The sequence below is a fragment of the Myotis yumanensis genome, unplaced genomic scaffold, assembly GCF_028538775.1.
Source record: "Myotis yumanensis isolate MYYU_CA2020_CCGP unplaced genomic scaffold, mMyoYum1.0.hap1 SCAF_10, whole genome shotgun sequence".
Lineage (NCBI taxonomy): Eukaryota > Metazoa > Chordata > Mammalia > Chiroptera > Vespertilionidae > Myotis > Myotis yumanensis.
This window is the reverse complement of record NW_027223761.1, coordinates 70,212,094-70,233,217: the sequence shown is the minus strand read 5'-3', so window position 1 is coordinate 70,233,217 and position 21,124 is coordinate 70,212,094. Positions and strand designations below refer to the sequence as shown.

The window sequence follows — 21,124 nt, the reverse complement described above, 5'->3', positions numbered from 1 at the left end:
AGTCTTTAAAATTTGGTTGTACTATGGGGATTCCATGGGGACGAATAAATGTAGAGGAGATTGGTTAGAAAATTATTCCAGGAATCCTGATGGAATATGGTGTTGGGGTGATGATGATAATAAAAATAAAGAGAATTACACAGGTTTAATCAGTTAACATGGCTTCAGTAAATGAGAAGGCTCTGGTGCCAAGGGCTGCCACTGGAAAGAGCCTACAGTACCCGTGCTCCAGCCTGCTCTGACTGCCCACCTCAGTGCTCCTCATAGCTCATTTCTCTAGGAATCAGGAATTCGGGGTCATAAATACCTATCAAAGAAATATTATGGCCCATACAAGTAGAAGGAAATATTAGGTCAGAAATATAGGCTGCACATATTAGCACAATGTCTAGAGGAGCATCTTTTAAAATATAATAATCAACCTAGCAGCAACTATAAAGAGGTTTGGTCAATATAATATACTAGAGGCCCGTTGCATAAAATTCATGCATGGGTAGGGTTCCTAGGCCTGGCAAGTGATCAGGGCCTATCTGTGGGGCGAATGATGGGGTGATCAGGGGGTGGGGGGAGCCCCACTGGCACCTGCCTGGGCTGGCCTAAGGCCTGCAGGCTGGGGATGGCTCCTGTGTTGAGTGTCTGCCCCATGGTGATCAGCGACTGTTCAGCTGATTTGCATATTAGGCTTTTATAATATAGGATACTTGTCCCATTAAGTTAACAGATAAAAATGTGGACCAAAATTAAGGGAAATACATTTGTATGGTCCTGTATAATTACACATGCTTTCCACTCATGCTTTCCACAGGAGAATTTAGAATTTCAAGCCCTTGCACCTGCCCCTCCAGGATGTCTACAAAATTGGTGGCATTGGTACTGTCCCTGTGGAGACTGGTATTCCCAAACCCAGTATAACTAATGGTTATCTCAACCTGTGGGTCACGAACAATGAAAATACATCCTGCATATCAGATATTACATTATGATTCATAACAGTAGCAAAATTACAGTTATGAAGTAGCAATGAAAATAATTTTATGGTTGGGGGTCACCACAACATGAGGAACTGTATTAAAGGGTCGCGGCATTAGGAAGGTTGAGAACCACTGCTAGTCAGTGTTACAACTGAAGTCTGTTGAAACGCATTATAAAACTTGAGTGAAGCTCTTCTTAGGGACAATGTGGGCTTCAGTGTCAATGACACGTCTCTCCAAGATGCTCACCCTGCACCGTGGCTGGGGACAGCCAAAATGACCCATGAAGCAGCTGCTTCACAGCTCAGGTGATTATCCTGAACCATCCAGGCCAAGTCAGTGCTGGTTAAGCACCTGTGCTGACTGTTTGCAAGTTTGCCAATTAAACCTGTGAGAAGATTGATCATCATTCTGGGAAGAAGCTGGAAGATTGCCCCAAATTCTAGAAATCTGTTGATACTGTCATCATTGCTGTGGTTCCTGGCAAGCCCAGATGTGTTGAGAGCTCCTTCTCTGGTTCATTTTGCTGTTCATGATATGAGACAGACGGTTGCTGTGGGTGTCATCAAAGCAGTGGGCAAGAAGGCTGCTGGAACCGGCCAGGTCACCAAGTCCGCCAGAGATCTCAGGATCTCAGAAGGCTACATGAATATTGCCACTAATACCTGACACCCAGTCTTAATCAGCATTGGAGGGAAGAACAGTCTCAGAACTATTGTCTCTATTGGCCATGTATGTTTAATAGTTTTAAAAAATGGTTACTGATAATGCATTGAAAACCTTCAGAAGGAAGGGAAAATGTTTGTGGACCATTTGTTCTGAGAGAGGGGGAGGGGGCTTTAAATTATTAGTTTTTAAAATTAATACTTTTTCATGAAAACCACTTGACCAACCATTTGTCACACAATTTTGAGACCCACTAAAACACAATTTATTGAGAGAAACCTGTGTCTTCTTTTGGTCAACACTATACATTCCTATATTACTACTTAGGTAAAATACTTAAGTTAGAGTTGCTTATAATCTATTTCTAGTATTTCATCTGCTGAAACCTCAAAATTTGATAATTCTGGGTTAACATTTCTTTCTGGGTGGGAATTCTGGTTTTTCACCTTGTCTAAGAGGAAGAATTACCTATGTCTTTAAGGACATAGTGAACAGCTATGGGAGGGGTTCTGTTGGTTGCACTACTTCATAAGTTAGGTCTCACAAGCAAAGAGCATCCTTGTTTATAGGTCAGTCACTTACAATAAGGCCAAATTCCATAACGTTAAAATCCATGTGTTGCATGTATAATTTTGTGTAGTTACATCAATATCGAGTAAATCTGTTGGTATAACCTCGAATTACAGTTTCCCGGTTATTGGAGTGTGCATTCTCACATTTGCAAATATTGAAGTAGTTTAAAGAACCTAAAGTGTGAGCCCTAAATATATTGAGGACTGCTCTGATAGACTCCATTGTTTCAAGATTCTAGGGGGGAAAACAACAACAAAGATACTGGAAGTTGAAGGAGGTAAAATAGAATTCAAACTCAGAACTTCTAAACCCCTCTCCAGAACTCTTTCCATTAAGCAGAGGGCTGTAACATTATACTAGTCTAGTGTTTATCACTTTTAATGTCATTTATATCCTTGTTGAGACATCCAGGGTCATCCTGCCTTTTAAAACTAGACAAGACTATTTCTGGTCACCACCACACTGTTAAAACAAACAAACAAAATATGCAGACAAAACCTTTGTACAGTAGATTTTACAGGCAGTTTCTAGAAATTAAGATGTAGATGGGGTTTGCACTGCTGACCCACAGCAGTTAGAATTGGATTCTGGTCATCCTGTTCTATAGTCACGTGGTTGAGTTTCCATGTAGCTCAGCTGTTCTCTCTCCTTTCTTTCCGCTGCCACCACCACCACCACCACCAATTATTTTTAATCCATTTGTTCTGCCCCCAGGCTTCTGAATCCTATGGTGAGTCTATGTTTATACCCAAATTCTCCAAGGTACTTTCTTTTTTTAAGACCACCTATTCTCAAAGGAAATTCTACTATCAACTATTAAGAAAATAGTAGGATTTTTTTACTACCCACCAACTATGCCATATGTTCTAAGGCAGTGGTCGGCAAACTGCGGCTCGCGAACCACATGCGGCTCTTTGGCCCCTTGAGTGTGGCCATGAAGTTTCAATCGCACTTATGTGCGCGCCCGCACGTGGTATTTTGTGGAAGAGCCACACTCAAGGGGCCGCAGTTTGCCGACCACTGTTCTAAGGAATATATAGGAAGAAAAGCTGCTCTTGAATAGTGGCTAATCTAAGAGGGAAATAAATGCATACAACTCAAATTTCTCTCTGTCCTCACCAGCCGTTGAAAGTAATGAAATCACATGATATTTAATAGTTTAGTCTCTACAACATCCTCCCTTACCCCCAGGACCCCCTGGCCTCGTGTCCTGACAGATATGAGGAAGGCCAATGCAACAGAAATTCAGTCAATGCAACTATGAAAACTATGTAACTTACAATAAGAGGGAGAAAAGATTTCTTAAGGCTAAAGAAAAAGTTACTAAGATAACCGTAAGCGAAAAAATGGCCCACCTGAGGTTTAAGTCAGCTATTTAGGTTTCTGGGCTTGAGTCACCAGTGTTCAATGTCTGCTTGGCTAATCTATTTTAGTTTTACTCTCCATCACCACCACCTCAAATCTAGGGTTTTCTGGGGTTCCCCTCTCTGACCGAATGGAAAGTATTAACACTCAGAAATCAACTGACATGGAAATCCATTTAACTTCATGTTACTATGTTTCTATTACAAGCAATGAGAAAAACCAATAAAGTCAGTGAAAAAGCAGTTTAGCAAAACAAGTTTACCTAATGTTGCTACCACAGGTCCTTAATCCCTTATTCCCATTTCCAAAATCCAAAACGCTCTGGAATTCCAAAGGTGTTCATTCATAAAGTTTCCAGCTATGTCATTTGGTGGCAGAACCTGAACTGCATAGACGTGAGGCTGCTTGTAGTCTTAACACATCCCATTGCATGGACAGGTCCTGTGTTTCCTGCAGAAACATGAAAATCCCTGATGACAGGGTGCTCCTCCGGCCACACCGAGGGAGGTGGGAACACATGGGATGCAGAATCTACCTTTCCGAAATCTAAGATATTCTGAATCCCAAAGCACACCGGGCCCCAAGGGTTTCAGCTCAGATAAAGGGCTGTCTATCTGCACTGGCCTCTGTGAGAGGAACATGAGAGCAAAGCGAGAGGAAGTAACGGCATATGGGGGACACTAGCGCGGTCCCAGGGCCCCTATTTTGAGAAGGCCTAATCGAAACATGCGGTCTGTCAGCTGGAGAGAATAGCTGCTACGTAACTGTGCTGTACACATGTGGAGTCACGTGGAAGTCCCGGTACGTGAGGATTGGGGAAATCCTGACTTGCCTGCTGGAGACGAGCACTCAGCCCCGCCTACAATGCCAGCAGGACAATGAGATCACAAACACACTACTGCAAGTTTTCCTAGCTCCTCCCTTTTATTTTAAGAATTATGATAAATTGAATTGTGGGTGTTTTTTTTCCAACATTCATTTAATTTTCCGGGGGGGGGGGGGGGAGATTATTTTAAAACAAACCAAAAAAAAAAAAAAGAGACAGGCAGTAAAGACTTACTACAGTAGTTCTCAAATTTGGCAGCACATAGAATCACTTGGGAAGCTCTTGAAAGCACTGACCCCTAAGTCCATCCCAGACCCACAGGACCTCCTGCAGAGGTTCCAACGTACATGGCATTCACAGGGCGCCCAGGTCATTTTGATGTGTAGACAAGGTTGAGAAATACCACCTTAATTTTTTTTTTTAATTTTGAAAGAGAGAAAAAGAAAAAGACCTTTTCCCTATTTCTATACAAGGAATGAAGTAGCTATGATCCAGAAAAGCCCACACAGCGTAGTGAATACACGTTGCAGTTTTTGTTTGAATCACATAGGCTAACCACACAAAGGAAGTTTCATTTCTGCAAAAAACTATCAGTTTCTCTTTCATACTTATTGCTTGCAGTCCTAGACACATGAAGCCATTTGGGCCATTGATTTATTTAATCTTCCCCATTGCTGAGGGCAGGGACATACCCTACATCAGTGGTTCTCAACCTTCTGGCCCTTTAAGTACAGTTCCTCATGTTGTGACCCAACCATAAAATTATTTTCGTTGCTACTTCATAACTGTAATGTTGCTACTGTTATGAATCGTAATGTAAATATCTGATATGCAGGATGTATTTTCATTGTTCATGACCCACAGGTTGAGAACTGCTGGGGGAATGCCTGCTGAATGTCAAAAGGAAAAACAACTTCCCAGAAATTCTCTGGTGTGTTGGATGGGATGTAGCAGAATCGGTGTCTTGACAGGAGTCAACTTTTCTCTTTCTTCTGCTGGAGTGCCTAGGCCCTAAATTTCACATTCCTTAGATGTGTGTTCAAGCAATTTGGTTCTTTCTTCTTAACCATCTCAAAATGAAGAAAATGTTGCAAGCCAGTGTCTCTCTTCACTCCTTTAAAATATGGCCCCGCAAACACTTTGTCTTTGGCTGTAACGTGTTTATCACCGCGAGCGCTGGTTTCTTTGTGAGAGCTGACAAGTCAGCTGCTGCCCAGGGGAATGATCTCCAAACAGGAGTCACATCCTTCATGTGTTGTCCCATCAAACATATCTTCCAAGCTACCATTTTCTCTCTGCATTTGGACATTTTTCTCCCTTATTCTCAGGTCTCCTTCCTAGAGATGCTGCCTTGATCCCAGCTTAAATTGGGTTCCTTAGTAATGTTTTTCAGAACATCATGTGCTTTTTTTCTGTTCTTAGCACTCATCATAATTTAATTAAATGTTTATCTCTGTGCTTATTAAATATCTAAATATCTAGGTGATAGGATATTTGATGTCAGAAATCAAGTCTGGTTCTTGTTGTTTAGTTTGCTTTGGTGTTTGCTTGTTTGTTTGTTTGAAGTTTTTGTTGGTTTTGTTTTGTTTTTGTTTTTGGGTGTTGGTGGGGGAAGGGTCTTTCCTTTTTTATAAAAAATTAAATGCACCCAATTAATGCCTACTTCTAACATATAATGGATGATAAGTAAATATCCACTGAATTAATGAATTAAATATCCCCAAAAGTCAAATAAACTGGGGCCATTGGATATGTTCACCAGAAAGTCACTGGAGAGTTTATGAAAAGGTTTAAGTAAAAGCAGACATAACTGGAAACCAGAAAGCAGCAGACTGAAGGGCTAGGGCCAAGGAAAAGGAGGCATAGCACATTCACCTTTATGGAGCAGGACCTGCAATCACCATGGTAAAAACAAGAGCATCCAAATGCAAGATTCCAGTTATCAAGTCACACCAAACATGAATATTTATTTCAGAGTTGTGCATACCATCTACAGTATATATATAAAAGCCTAAGCAACCAGAACATCAGAACAACCGGAACAGATGGAATGACTGGAATGACCGGTCACTATGATGCGCACTGACCACCAGGAGGCAGATGCTCAACACTGCCCCTGGTGGCCAGTGCTCCCACAGCCAACCTCCCCTGGTCCCTCCCCGTGGGCCAGTCAACCTCCTTCGGTCCCTCCCCCCGTCTGGCAGGCCCCATCCGGCAGTTGGCAGCCAGCACGAAGGCCATGGCCAGCAGCCAGCAGCTGGCAGGAAGGCCCTGGCTGGCAGCAGAAGGCCCCAATCGGCCCTGATCACCAGCCAGGCCTAAGGACCCACCCATGCACAAATTTCGTGCACCAGGCCTCTAGTATTTATATAATTGTGATGCAGAACAAGTATCTTAATGATGCTTTATTTGCTATGGCAAATGCTTAATTGCAGCTTGTTTTGTTGGCATTTATTTAAATATCAGTAAAATTCTCTCCCACAGATATTAAATTTTATAATCAACTAGGGGCCCAGTGCACAAATTCATGCACCTTGAAAGGAACTGTGGGCTGCGAGGCTGTGGTAGGCACAAGGGCAGGTCTTGGCCCATCCTCCGGGCCCCTGCCCGGCCCCTCTTCTCATGGCCCCCGGTCCCCTGCCTGCCGGCAGCCCCATTCCTGCCACCGCTCTCACATGCTGACAGCACTGGCCCCACTCACACCCACTGATGATGCAGAGCGATTGGGGGTAGCACCAGCAGTGGGTGCAAGTGGGGCCGGCACTGGTGCCATCAGCACGTGAGAGTGGCGGCTGCTACCCCAATCGCCCCTCAGTAGTAGGGAGAGGTGGAGAAGCCCTCAGGGGCCATCAGGACTGGCAGCCACCACTCCCACCCGCTGATGGGGCCTAGCAATCGGGACAGGCACCATGTACCAGCAGCAGATGCGAGTGGCAGCTCTGGTGCCGGCTGTGGGTGTGAGCAGGGCTGGCACTGGCAGTGGGTGTGAGCGGCGGCTCTGGCACCAGCAGCAGGTGTGAGCGGGACCGGCACCGGTAGCAGGTACGAGCTCTGGGCAGGACCGCAGCATGTGGGAGTAAAGAATTTTCAGTAACCACCAGAGGCTGGCCCCAATAACAGCAACTGACACCTCGCCTTGGTCTGGTGCCCCACTCACCTGCTCCACCATCTCCCCACGGCCAACGCCCGCCATGTTTCTTACATGCCCCTGGTGGTCAGCACACGTCATAGTGACCAGTTGTTCCACCATTAGGTCTATTTGCATATTAGCCTTTTATTATATAAGATCATTCAGGAAGCCTTCTTTAATGAACTTTTCCTTCAGATTTTCATATTCTTAGCAGGCCCATTTATGTGCCCTGTGAGATCTAAGAATTGATTTTAGGTGATATATTGACAATGTTCATTCTCCCAAAGCACATTCTTCCTAAGAGTTTGAAAGCATTCATCTGCATTGATCCTAGTTATTGTGCAGTGGGGTCAAGCCACAATAATGCCTGGTGCCTGCCAACCCCATGCCAATTCCTGTCAAGCATTCTCCAGTTCCTCGCATCTTTACTCAAATACAATAAATTTCATCCGTACATTCAATGAGTCAGTCAGCCAACACTTGAGCAAATGTCAACTATGAATCACATCTGGGAATCAAATGATATATATCACTATGAAGATGAGTAACACTATGGAGTTTATAGTCCAAGTGGAGAAGCGGACATGAAAGCAAGCAGGAATAGTAAAGAGTTACAGCAGCTCTGATGGTGGCAAGTATAATTTATAGAGGAAAAGGTTGGAGTGTGAGGTGATAGGATGGCGAAAAGAGCTTCCTGACTTGAATTGTATCTTAAAAACTGAGTAAAGGGAGGTTGGAGAGGGAGGAGTAATGGAAAGAGAGACCCAGAGGCATGAAACAGCATGGCTTGGGGAACATGTAGTCATTAGGCATCTGGCAGATTATTAGGCATGAGGTGAGAAGTGAGGCTAGAGAGGCAAGCTGAGACCAGCTTGTGGAGTTTCTTGTGTGCTGGGCTGAGCAGTTTGGATTATATTCTCTTGGTAATGTGGCATCTCAGTAGTGTTTTGAGGAGGGTGTGACTTGGTGAGATACATGTATTTGAGAGTTCACTCTAGCAGTCATCTACAGCTTAAATTAGAAATCTTGGGGCCTAGATACATTTTATTCATTTATTCAAACATTTTAAAGTACCTTTTAAGTGCCAGATAATGTCCTAAATTCTACAAATACAGCAATGAGCCAAGGAGACAAGATCTCTGCTCTCACAGCATCCTGGCAGAGACAGATAGATAATAACCAGGCAAGTGACTAGAAAAGCAAGAAAAATATAAAATAGTGTTAAGTACGGTGCCAAAATGAAAATAAGATGGCATCAGAGAGTCCAATGGCTACTTGTAGCTAAAAAGGACCTCTCTGAGCAAAATCTGAATGACAAGAAAAATCAGTGACTCTGTGATTGGGGATAGAGCACTATCATTATCGCACCTAAAAATTTAATAATTCCTTAAGATCATCAAATGTCCACTCAGCATTTAACTTTCCCATTATATTTTCCAGAAGTTTGATTGAAGGCTCAGATAAGCTCCATCTACTGCAGTTGATTGTTGTGCTCTCTAAGTCTCTTTCAGTCTATAGATTCCCTTTTCAACTTCCTTTTCCCCCAGCCTCTTTTATGTTGAAATTGAACAATGGGCCAGGAACTATGCTAGATGCTTAATGGATACCTCCCTATTTATTCACCATCAGGACCGCTCACAAGTAGATATTATAGTTACCTTGATACAAGATCAGGAAATGAAGGCTTAGAAAAATGAATACACTGCAGTGGCAGATCTAGTTTAAGTCTGCAGACCTACTTGACTCCAAAGGCCATGTTCTTTCTGCCAGCTACGGCCTCCCAAGTCACTGTGTACTTGACCTCCAAAGCCCAAGAGGACCTGTGTCTAATTTTGAAATGCTATCCAAGCATCCCAGAAATCTGGGTTTCTATAATGGATGCAGGAAAGAACATCAAACCTTGTAACCACTGAGAAGTTTTGAAATGTTTGGGACCTGTATCATTCCCACAAAAGCAACAGCCATTGCCTGAACAGCAGCTGGGAGACCATCCCCTCAGCCCTGACTTCAGGTATCAGCTTTCAGCCTTTCACGGAGGAGAGGGCAAAGAAGAGGTTGCTGTGAGTGATCAGGCAGTGCCACAAGGAGACAGAGATCCAACATGGCAGCACTCATATTTGCATCCTTGTCCTCAAGCTTTGCAGAGTGGCCCCTACTGAATAATAACCCTGAAATAATAGAAGACTCCATTTTTCTTTAAAAAAAAATGAAAACCTTAAAAACCTTATAACAAAATAAGTCTAGAGCAGTTGCAGTGTCTCAGATAATATTTTGATTAGGGACTGCATTCTTGGTCAAAAATCCATCTCAGAAAAAAATAAAGACCTGTCCAACAATATATAAAAAAACAAAAATACAGCTAAAGTTTGCAATTAATTAAAATAATAAAATAATATCCCAAGGCTATAAATGAGCATAAATTTGCTTTTTGTATCAATGTTTAAAGCTGTCCCAATTTACAATAATTGCATGTAGAGCTTACAAACAATATAATCCTACTGAATCTCAACATTATGATTGTTACACTTGTATTCAATCTCCCAGACCTGGGTCTGTCATTTGCATGTTACTCTTTTAGATATATGGTAAAAGCTAACTGTATGCCTAAGTAAAAAGTTGATTATAATTCTGTATTCATTCAAAGCACATTTAATGAGCCCATCTTGGCTGGCAGGTCCAGTGTTAGATGCTAGATACTAGAGATTTAATAATTAATAAAACAAGGTCACTACCATCAAGTGGTTCAGCCATATAGAGAGCCCACATGAAAAGGAAGAAAAACAATATAGTGCAGTTAGTGCAGAGTGTACAGGAAAGCTTTACAGAGGACACCATATATGAACTGATGATTGAAGGATGATGAGGATGGTGATGATGATGATAGTGGTGATAGTGGTACTGGTAGCATCTATCTTTACGGTGCCATCTATAATAATAAAAGGGTAATATGCTAATTAGACCAGACGTCATTCCAGACATCCTTCCAGATGAAGCTGGGGCCAGAGCGAAGCTCAGGTCCCGGGTGCCAGAGGGAAGCCAGTGCCAGCAGTTGGGGAAAGGATGGCCTACTCTTGCACAAATTTTTGTGCATCGGACCTCTAATCTATATATATAAAAGCCTAATATGCTAAGTGTCCTACCTATACGTTGACCATTCAGTCAACCGCTCAACCAGTCTCTATGACATGCACTGACCACCAGGAGGTAGACACTCTGACCAGTAGGTTAGCTTGCTGTGGGGTCTGGCTGATTGGGACTGGACAAGACAGGCCAGACACACCCTGGAGCCCTCCCACAGTCCCTCCCTGGCCTTGATGGGTCCCCATCAGGACTGGGGGACACGTGCTAAACATGCCCTGGAGCCATCCTCCTGTGGTTCCTCCCCCGCCTCTAAAATATTTCTTCTAATTAATTTCCTTTCAATGTGTACAAATTTGTGCACCAGGACTCTAGTGTTTATATATTATCTCATTGCATTCTCACAACAGTCCATCAAAACCAGCTTTACCCACATTTACCAAGGAAATAACTAAGATCTAGGAAGTTAGGAATTCTACCTAACGTTGCACAAGAGGTAAGTAGAATCAAAACCACCTATCAAAACTTCTGGTTAACCCAAAATTTGTGGTTCCAACAATAGCTTTTTATACTAATACTCAGCCTCCCTGCCCAAGGGTTTGTCAGGTGGACTGGTGGAGGGAAGACAGCCCAGGCAGAGGTCTTGTTGTTTATGAAAGCTTTAAAGTGAGCGACAGCAGTCCCATTCACATAAAGTAGAGCCTGGTGGAGAGTAGAAAACTATTATAGTTTCTGCTAAAAGCTTTTTGTGTTACAGAGAGATACACTAAACTAGATCTTACACCTTGCAACCTGACTCAAACTGAGAATCATAGGGAAAAAATAAAGCGAGCCCCAAACACTAAACATACAAAAAAGATAATTCTGGAAAAAGTGTTGGGTAGGAATTGGAGTAGATGATCATTACAGTTTATTTACAGTGAAGCTGAAAACTAAATATATTACCTTTCTATATTCTAAACTGCAAGCAACTTTCAGGCAGAAACTGATGACCAGATTGTGTGGTTTATTAATTACTTAATGTATTCATTTATTTGACAAATATTTCTCGGGTGCTTCTCTGTGGCAGACACTGTTCTGGGCACTGCAGAGGCGGAGGTGAAGAACGCATGAAGCCTCCCTCACCAAAGGCATCGTCTGGAGGAGGAGACTGACACCTCAACATGTACCAATAAGGTGTGCACTGCCAGCAGACAGCAGCACAGGTGCAGGGCAGGCCTGTTCTCATGCCCGCAGGTGGCTCACACTGGGGCCCAGGGGGTTGCCTCCAGCAGTTCTTTAGCACAATGCAAAAACTGCACTGGGGTTTGAATTTAGAAGTTACTGAATTAAAAATTAGATTCATAAGGAGATTGAGTAATCAGAATATCAGCAGACAAAAGCCAGTGGGAGATGATTTTTCTGAATTTAATATACTTTCTCTTTCATTAAGCCTCAGATGACTACTCTGTGGGGCCTATTGTGCCACAGTTATAATATTTCAACTGTATGTCCACTGAGAATCTCCCTTTACATGATATTACAGATAATATTGAAAAATATGTTTGCTTTGGAAAAAGAAAAAGAAGAAAAAGAGCATTAAACCTTGTAATTATTTAAAGGTTTTCATTTTTTTCATTTTCTTAAACTAAAAGCTACCTGTGAGGGTCTTGATTTCCAAGTGGAGAACCTAGAGGATGAAATAATTGTTAAAAGTATAATATTAATTAAAGCAAATGAATTATCTGACAAAATAAATCAGAAAATGAATCAACATCAAGGGCACAAAAGGCTAATGAGCACAGCAAGGGCGGGCTGCTGGCTGCAGGCTCCAGGGTGGCTCTTCAAATGGAAGATAGGTCTCTGTCTCTCCCCGAGAAAGCCTGCGTGCATATCAGCGGGCAAGAGAGGTGCACATGGAGGGAGGTGCACATGCAATGGGCCATGAGAAATGGAACCAAATTTTCTCCAGGTCTTCCAATTCAGTGATTGTCCCCTTCTAGCCTCCTCTCCCTGTCTGGGGCCCTGGTAACTGGCACTCCCAGAGTTCACTCTGTAAAGTCCCAGTATAAAGTGGGGCTGCAATGATGTAAACATAAGACCATGTGGAGGTTCCTTCCCATAGTGGCTCATAAGAAGACGTTACCCTTACAAAGATTTTGCAATGATGATCAACTATATAAAAGCAGCAACAACAAAAATAGAGTGGCAAATTAGTGTAAATCCCCGTGGTTTGATTCACACGTGTGACTAAGCAGTCCTTCATCCATCCAAACGCATCACTCCAGGAATGTTCTCATCTCATCCTACACCCTCAGTTTTGCCTCGTCTATGAGTTGGGTGGTTTCCAGCACATACAAGCATGGTTTCATCTTCATCACCTCATCTTATAAAAAATATCCTCTCTGGACTCTACTTCCCCCTTCAGCTACTGCCCATTTCTCTGCTCTCCTCTGCAGCAAAGCTCTTTGAAAGATTTGACTATTCAGGATTCACTGTTTTCTCCTCCTATTATCTGTCACCACATTCTAATCAGACTTTTGCCGCCACCACCACCACCCCCCCAAACTGCCTCTCCAAGGTCATTAATCTCCGTGTTGCTGAGTTCAATGGTCAAAGCTCAATCCTCCTCCCACTTGATGCATCAGCGACATTGGATACAGTTGATCACATTCAACTTCTTGGAAACACTTTCTTCACTTGGCATGCAGAGCTACACACTGGCTGCCTCCTTTCCTGGCTTATCCTCTTCCCCAAGCCCAGCACTTGGTTCTTGGACCTCTCCTATTTCTCCACGTGGTCTCTTGGGATCTCATGGCTTTAAATACTATCTATGTGTGGATGACTGCCAGACTATACTTCCACACTGGACCTCTCCCCTGAAATCTTGGCTCATCCATCCAACCATCTACTCAGCAATTCCATTTGAGATGCTGTTTAGACAAACAGTATCTCAAAATGAATGTGCTCATGACTGAACTCCTGATCTTCCTGCCATCCTCAAATGTAGATCACTTTCCATCTCAGTCAATACCATCCATCCTTTCACTAGTTTAAACCAAAAATCTCAGAATTAGTGTCTGATTTCCTCAGATGTGTTTCCTTTACCCAAATATAGAGAGGTCCTAGTAAAATGCCATAGGTTTTTTTGAGGAAGGACCCAGTGCTACAAGCACCATAAACCTTCCTCCTAGTCTCCCCCAAGGAGATGTGCTCATTTACTCGGGTGACTGTGCACTACAGAACTGTAAATACCCCAAATTTGGGGGGATTACTGAAAACTGGCTCTGCGTTGACACTCATTACTGAGAACCCAAAAATGCCACTGTGGTTTGCCAGACTAAATAAGAACCTCTGTAATTTTGGCCTAAGTCTCTCATAAGCCCAGGGGTCCAGAGACCCATCCTGTGACAAATATCATTAGAAAACTTTTTAAAAAAATAAGATATGAACCTTGATTTTATAGTGGCTTATTTTAAGTATTGCTTTCATTGGATACATTTTACATTTTTGTTTGTGCTTGTGATCAGGGTAGTTGACCATGTTTATGTTTTGATATGGACCCTCAGATGCGGTTAATCTTAGGGGAAAAGTGTCTGTAGATATTAAGTTTAATTATAAACATTTCAACCAGGTCTGCCAGTCTTGAAAGGTGATGATTTCACCTCAATGTGCCTTGGCCCTTGAGCCAACGTGAGCCCAACAAGAGGATCCCGGGGCCACTGAGGCAGAGAGCGGCACAGAGGGCCACTGGGGACCTCTCTGAAGGTATGTTCCATCACTGCTGATGCAGCACAGCTCCAGATTGGTCCTTCCAACACGGACCTCCAGTAAACACTGGAGGCTTCCATTCTGGTTCCTGAATAGAAGGCTTTGACCCTCATGCTGCAGCCTCCCCGTCCCAGTGCTTTACACCAGTGGGATAATGAGGGCTAGGCATCCTGATGGGGGACCTGGAGAGACTCTCTGTCCCCTCCGCTGCCCACCCCCTAGATTCAGTCCTGGTACTTGGTAAACTTCCATCTCTCTTTAGTTTCAACAAGTATTTTTTGAGCACACTATAAAGAAGACCCTGTTCTGGTTTTCTTTGGGGGGACACATTTTTCCAAGATTTCCCTCAGGTCTCGTGAGTGAACCAAAGCTCTAAGACTTTGACTTCTATGCCAAAACCGGTTTGGCTCAGTGGATAGAGCGTCGGCCTGCGGACTGAGAGGTCCCGGGTTCGATTCCGGTCAAGGGCATGTACCTGAGTTGCGGGTACATCCCCGGTGGGGGATGTGCAGGAGGCGGCTGATCGATGTTTCTCTCTCATCGATGTTTCTGACTCTCTGCTCTCTCCCTTCCTCTCTGTGAAAAATCAATAAAAATATAAAAAAAAAAAAAGACTTTGACTTCTAAAGGCTTCTCATTCAGAGACTGTCTGCAATAGTCCTTAGGCAGTGCTGACCCATGGCCTGGTTTCCATCAGGCTGAGGCAAAAATTAGAGATATGAGCAATAGAGTGATTTTCCAGTGAAGCTAAATCCATTCTATTTAGAATGTTGTTTTTTGTCTTGATACATACTTCCTCTTTTTAGTTTAAAAGTGGCCTTTCTTTTATGAAATAACTAGAGGCCCGCTGCAAGAAGAGATTCATGCAATAGGCCTTCCCTTCCCCTGGCTGCCGGCGCCGGTTTTCCTCTGGCACCCAGGACCCAGGCCTTAGCTACAGACGGAGCCTTCATCTTCGCGGCTCCAGACAGAGCCTTCAGTCTTTGCTCTGCCGCTTCACCCCTATGCATGCAAATTAACCGCCATCTTTGTTGGGTTAATTTGCATACTCTCCTGATTGGCTGGTGAGCGTAGCAGAGGGACGGTTCATTTACATGTTTGTCTATTATTAGGTAAGATAGTAGATGGCAGGGTTGGTTCTTTTCAATGTAATTACTTAAAAAATAAAATGTTGACAAACCTATGGCCCCCAAATAAATTAATGGAGATATGGCTATATGATGTGTTACTCTGTTAATTCAAGTATATGGGGACCCCCATTCTCTGTGGTTTCCTTTCTGCAGCTCCAGGGATTATCCATGATGAAAGATATAATACAATGCTTCTGTAGTCACCTCCCACTCTTTGCAAATGTATCTTGACCAGCAATGCAATTGGTCTGGTCATTCAAGGAGCCAGATTTACTTTGGAGGGATGTGGCTGCACAATACAGAGTCCTGCCCCAGAAGGCCAGAATGAGCTGCCTTGCAAAGTGTTGCTGAGCCTGGTGATTCTCAACCCTCCTAACCCTGACGGAGTCTGTCCCCACATTGCCAACTGATGTCATGAGCCTGAATACTTGGTCCCCCGCATATTCTACTGGGAAAACTCATCAGAGTGTCATTCTAAAAGAAAAATTCTCAGATACACATATAGCAAATGTCACGAAGTGGCCCTGAATCTGCCTTCAAAATTCAAAAGAAAAAAAGAATGAATATTGGAGGGTTTAATTTTACCAATGTCAACCCCAAAATAGACCAGTATTATCTTCATTTACATTATGCTTCTATCACCCAAAATTTTCAAGTGATTTCTGATGTTGTCATCCCCATTTAGGGATTAAAATTGTAGGCAGTGCACTATGAATCCAGGTTGTTTGGAAATTGGGCTCATTTGACATGGCACTTCACTTCTTTCCACTACAGTAGACAGCATGGGGTAAGGAATTTTGGTCTGTCTGACAGCAAAGATCAGAGTTGGAATCTTGACTGAAAATTACTTATTAGCTGTGTTACTTTCAGCAAGTTTTAACTTCTCTGAATCTCAGTTTCATCATTTGTAAGATGAATATTGCAAGAACAACAGCTCATGGTTTTAATGTGTCTGGCATTAACTACTCAAGGAAGCTAGTCCTGTTTTTTAAAAATCGAATTAGACTTCAGATTTTCATTTCAAATGAACTTACATACGATACCTTTTTTCTGTTTGTATTATTAAAAAAAAAAAGTTGGGAGGAAGAGTCTTAATTTGTTTACAAATAAACCTGGAATGAAAAGGATGTTGTGCTAAATGTTTTGCCTACTCATGATGCCAAATATGCACAGATACAAACCCCAAGTGGTCTCAGCTTTAATTTCACACCACTGTTGCTTTAACCAGTGTCCTTAGCACTGTGCTTCAGTGCTGAGTCATGACTGACTCAGAGGTTTATAAATACTGCTGCTTGAATCACTTGAAGTTTTCTTCAGTGGTCCCTACCTCCTGTTCTAAGTTTCTGTTAGACCTGACCCTGCAAAGAGAATGATATGTGGCAAGTTCACTTACCACACTAGTGGGGCTGCTATGTCTCTATGATATACATAATACATTTATAAGAAGGAACATTCTAAAAATAAGCTTAATGTATGCTCATTCAACTCACTAAATAACTGATGTAACTTGAAGACTGTAAGCTACAGTCATCAGTTTTCTCTAACAGCTTACTAAATGTCAGAAAGAACTGAAATGTTCTAAACTAAGACACCACTCTTAATTCCTTAAAGATAAATTAGAATGCACACATTTTTATAGAAAAAAATGTGGGGGGGTGGAAGAAGAGATTAAATGGGGTCAAATAAATCGTGACAGAAGTAGACTGTGGTGAGCACACAATGCAATATACAGATAGTGTATTATAAAATACACACTTGAAATTTATATAATACTAGAGGCCCGGTGCACGAATTCGTGCACCAGTGAGGTCCCATGGCCTGGCCTGTGGGGATTGGGCTGAAACTGGCTCCCTGACATACCCCGAGGGGTCCCAGATTGTGAGAGGGTGCAGGCCAGGCTGAGGGTCCCCACCGGTACATGATCAGGGCAGGGGAAGGATGTGGGAGGTTGGCCAGCCAAGGAGGGATTGTGGGAAGGCTCCAGGGCATGTCTGGCCCTTCTCGCTCAGTCCTAATTGGCCAGACACCAGCAGCAAGCTAACCTACCAGTCATAGCGTCTGCCCCCTGGTGGTCAGTGCACATAATAGCAAGTGGTTGAGTAGCCTTAACATATCATTAGCATATTGCACTTTGATTGGTTGAACAGCCTACCAGTTGACTGGACACTTAGCATATTAGGCTTTTATTATATAGGATTATCATCCAATGTTACCCCAATAAATTTGATTTACATTTTTTATTTAATGCTTTAAAAAGATAATGTAAATATATAATTCAAAATCTACATGTCATTTGGTAGCAATGGTTGAATAACACTCAAGAAGACAGCTAAAGTGCTAAGTTGAAAGTAGGTGAAATCTAACTGCTGGTACATGAAATCGTTTCAGCAAGGGAGTTAGTGAAGGATCAGGGAGTGAGGAATCCTGTATAAAAAAGCCTAGTATGCTAAGTGTCCAACCATTCATTTGACCATTTGACCAGTCGCTATGACACGCATTGACCACCGGGGGGCAGACGCTCCAACCAGTAGGCTAGCTTGCTGCTGGGGTCCGGCAGTCCCTTCCTGGCCAGCCAACCTCCCATGGTCCCTTCCCAGCCCTGATCATGCCTGGCCTGCACCCACTCACAATACAGGACCCCTTGGGGGATGTTGGAAAGCTGGTTTTGGCCCAATTCCTACGGGCCAGGCCGAGGGACCCCACCAGCGCACGAATCCGTGCACTGGGCCTCTAGTTATTGATATAATGCACAAGTCAACATTGTTAGGGTCAACTCATCATCTGTGCTAACAATAAATACAATAGCAAAGATAATCCAAAAATATTTTATATTTGCTCTTATATTATAACATATTATTATTTGTAATAGATTTATCTTCCCACCATATTTAAGATTTGGGTATTCATTTCTGATGGATGGAGGTAGAAACCTAGTAGCACCCTCAAGGGCACAGGGAAGTCAGAGAGATAATACTTTTCCGGAGATATTTACAAAATAAATTGTGTCCGTAGGTGAGTAGGAGGTGAGGCCTGGGATGCTAAGAGCATGAAGGGAGGCCAATCACAATACTTGATTGCTCTGCAGGTCATCAGGCAGCCTTCGGGGGGCTCAGGGAGTTGCAAACTCCCTACTGGCTGCATTTACTCTCCTTTCCCTCAGGCAAATACCCACCCTTAGCACTATTGTAGGTAGAGCATGTGAGTGACAGGCCTCAAAAAAGTAGCGCCTCTTCTGAAAGCCAGAGCCAGAGAGCCCTGGGTGAGAGCCTCCTGGGCTTCTTTTGGGCCAGAGAAACCCTGAAGCCAGAAGTCACCGATATATGCTTTGACACATGCTTTGGACGCTTTTTTCTGGAAGCCCTGCAACTACCCTCAAAACTGAATGTACTAATATTGTAGAACAGAATTATGGCCAATAGTGGCAGAGTCTACCCAGAACTCTGCTTCATGGTGTCCTGGGAAAAACCTTTCAACTATTGGCTATTCCAGTCAATAGGATGTATGTGCTTTTGAATACGTTGGTAACATTGTCTATTATGTGTTCTGGACCATTAATGGAGCCTGAAATCAAAATTCAGATAGCATTGTCTTTGCAGAAAATCTTAGTCAACATTTTTAAGGTGTCCAAAGAGGTGACATTGTGATGGCAAAAAGCCCAAGTGATCCAAAATCAAATATTTGTAAAAGATTAAATGGTTTGGAAAGAGACAAAATCCTTATCAATATAGTCCATCAGATTTCTTTAAAAGTCATATTATGTGCCAACAGATCATATTTGGTTAGAAGGTAACAACTTACAGAATTCTACAATTCCAGGTACTGTGGACCTATTCCACATGGCCTAATAAGAGGACATACTTCTTTGAGATTTGGCCTCAGAGTGATTTTGAATTTCTACATGACAACCCTAATGGCCACAGATTTTCTGATTATTATTCTTTTGATTTAATTATTGTCTCCTATTCAGGAGACTGTATTATTGCTACTGAAACCATGTATTTACCAAAAAAAAAAATTACTATTCATTAAAAAAGGAGCACCTACAATTTGGTGGATAAGTCCAAAGAAAGTTAATTTAGATTAATTGAAAAATGAATGAGCTAAGCCACATGCTGAGAGTGACCGAAAGAAAGACCCAATTTGCAAAGTAATCCTTCCAATTCTTAGGAAGAAGATGAACTATAATTTATTAAAATTTCTCTGTAATATTAAATTCTAGGGAAGGAACAACTAGTTTCAAATCTGAAGCTGAGGGTCCTTAAGACTTTGATTAAATTTAGTTTAAAACCCTATCTCTGCACATAGCCTTAACCCCAAGAATCAATGAACACTCAAGTCAGCACAAGACCTCCAGGAGGAAGAGAGAGGGAGGGAGGGAGGGAGGTAATGAATACTGAGCAGCCAAATAACTTAAACTGTCACACTTCCCAATTGGTATTAGTGAACAAATTCAGTAAGATAGAGATGACTTCTATCAGCCTTGAGGCTAATCAGAAAGCATACACATGAATAAGAAGTTTCAGTACTATTGCATCAGTTCTTTGAGAGAAATATAGATAAATCAGAGTACCTTTTGAGGTGGGGGGGGGGAGACAGAGAATCATTCTGATAAAACCATATAAAGAAATATTGAAGGAACTAAGAATATTTAGTCAGGAGAAAAGGTCTCAAGAGGGATTGGTTAGCTGCCATTACACATTTGTCACATATTCATGACTTTAGAGTCACTGTCTTCCCAAGAATTAGACTTGGAACCAGTGAGGTTCAGAACCAAAGATAAATGCCGAATAAATGAGAGGAGCTTGGATCTGCCTTCACTGGGAGTCAAATGCTGAAAGAATTCCTATTGTAAAAAAAACAAAACAAACAAAAAGAAAAACATGGAAAAGGGTAAAGCTGGGTTAGGACATTGTATTAGAAGAGGATTTAGTTGATATAACTATAGTAACAATAATAGCTCTACTTTTGAGAAAATACTGTATACTAGGCACTATGTTATACTCTTTAAATATGACTGTATCTCAAATGTCCACACCCCAGTATCCCTAATGCTAGAACAGAGAAAATGTCCACTCCAGATCCAGGGTGGCAAGACAAAAGAACCCATAGAAATGGTAAGATTGTTGGGGGTTCTTGAGTTTTAGATTAAAAATGTATGGGGCCGCCCTAGCCGGTTTGGCTCAGTGGATAGAGCATCGGCCTACAGACTCAAGGGTCCCAGGTTTGATTCTGGTCGGGGGCATGTACCTTGGTTGCAGGCACATTCCCAGTGGGGAGTGTGCAGGAGGCAGCTGATTGATGTGTCTCTCTCATCGATGTTTCCAACTCTCTATCCCTCTCCCTTCCTCTCTGTAAAAAAATCAATAAAATATATTTAAGGAAAAAAAATGTATGGGACCTTTAATTTTGCATTTATACTATGGCTTGTTTGGAAGCCTTTTGGGGCACCATTGCATAAATCTGGGGGTATGCATACTCCAGATTCAGAAAGGCAGTCAAATATTTAGAAGGGCTTTTTCAAAATTATTTAGAACTGTCTGAAGATGGATTGGATTACACAAGAAAACTTGTATATAAACAGGGTGATTTCTAGGCTACCAAGAGTGAGGTCAAAACCATGCCCATGAGAAAAAGT

The 21,124-nt window shown here is 42.4% G+C and overlaps 1 pseudogene; it reads left to right on the top strand.

Annotated features, from left to right (window-relative positions):
- Positions 1-18,821: 18,821 nt before the first annotated feature.
- LOC139018504 (mitochondrial inner membrane protease subunit 1 pseudogene) lies at positions 18,822-19,518 on the top strand (annotated as a pseudogene).
- The last annotated feature ends 1,606 nt before the right edge of the window (positions 19,519-21,124 follow it).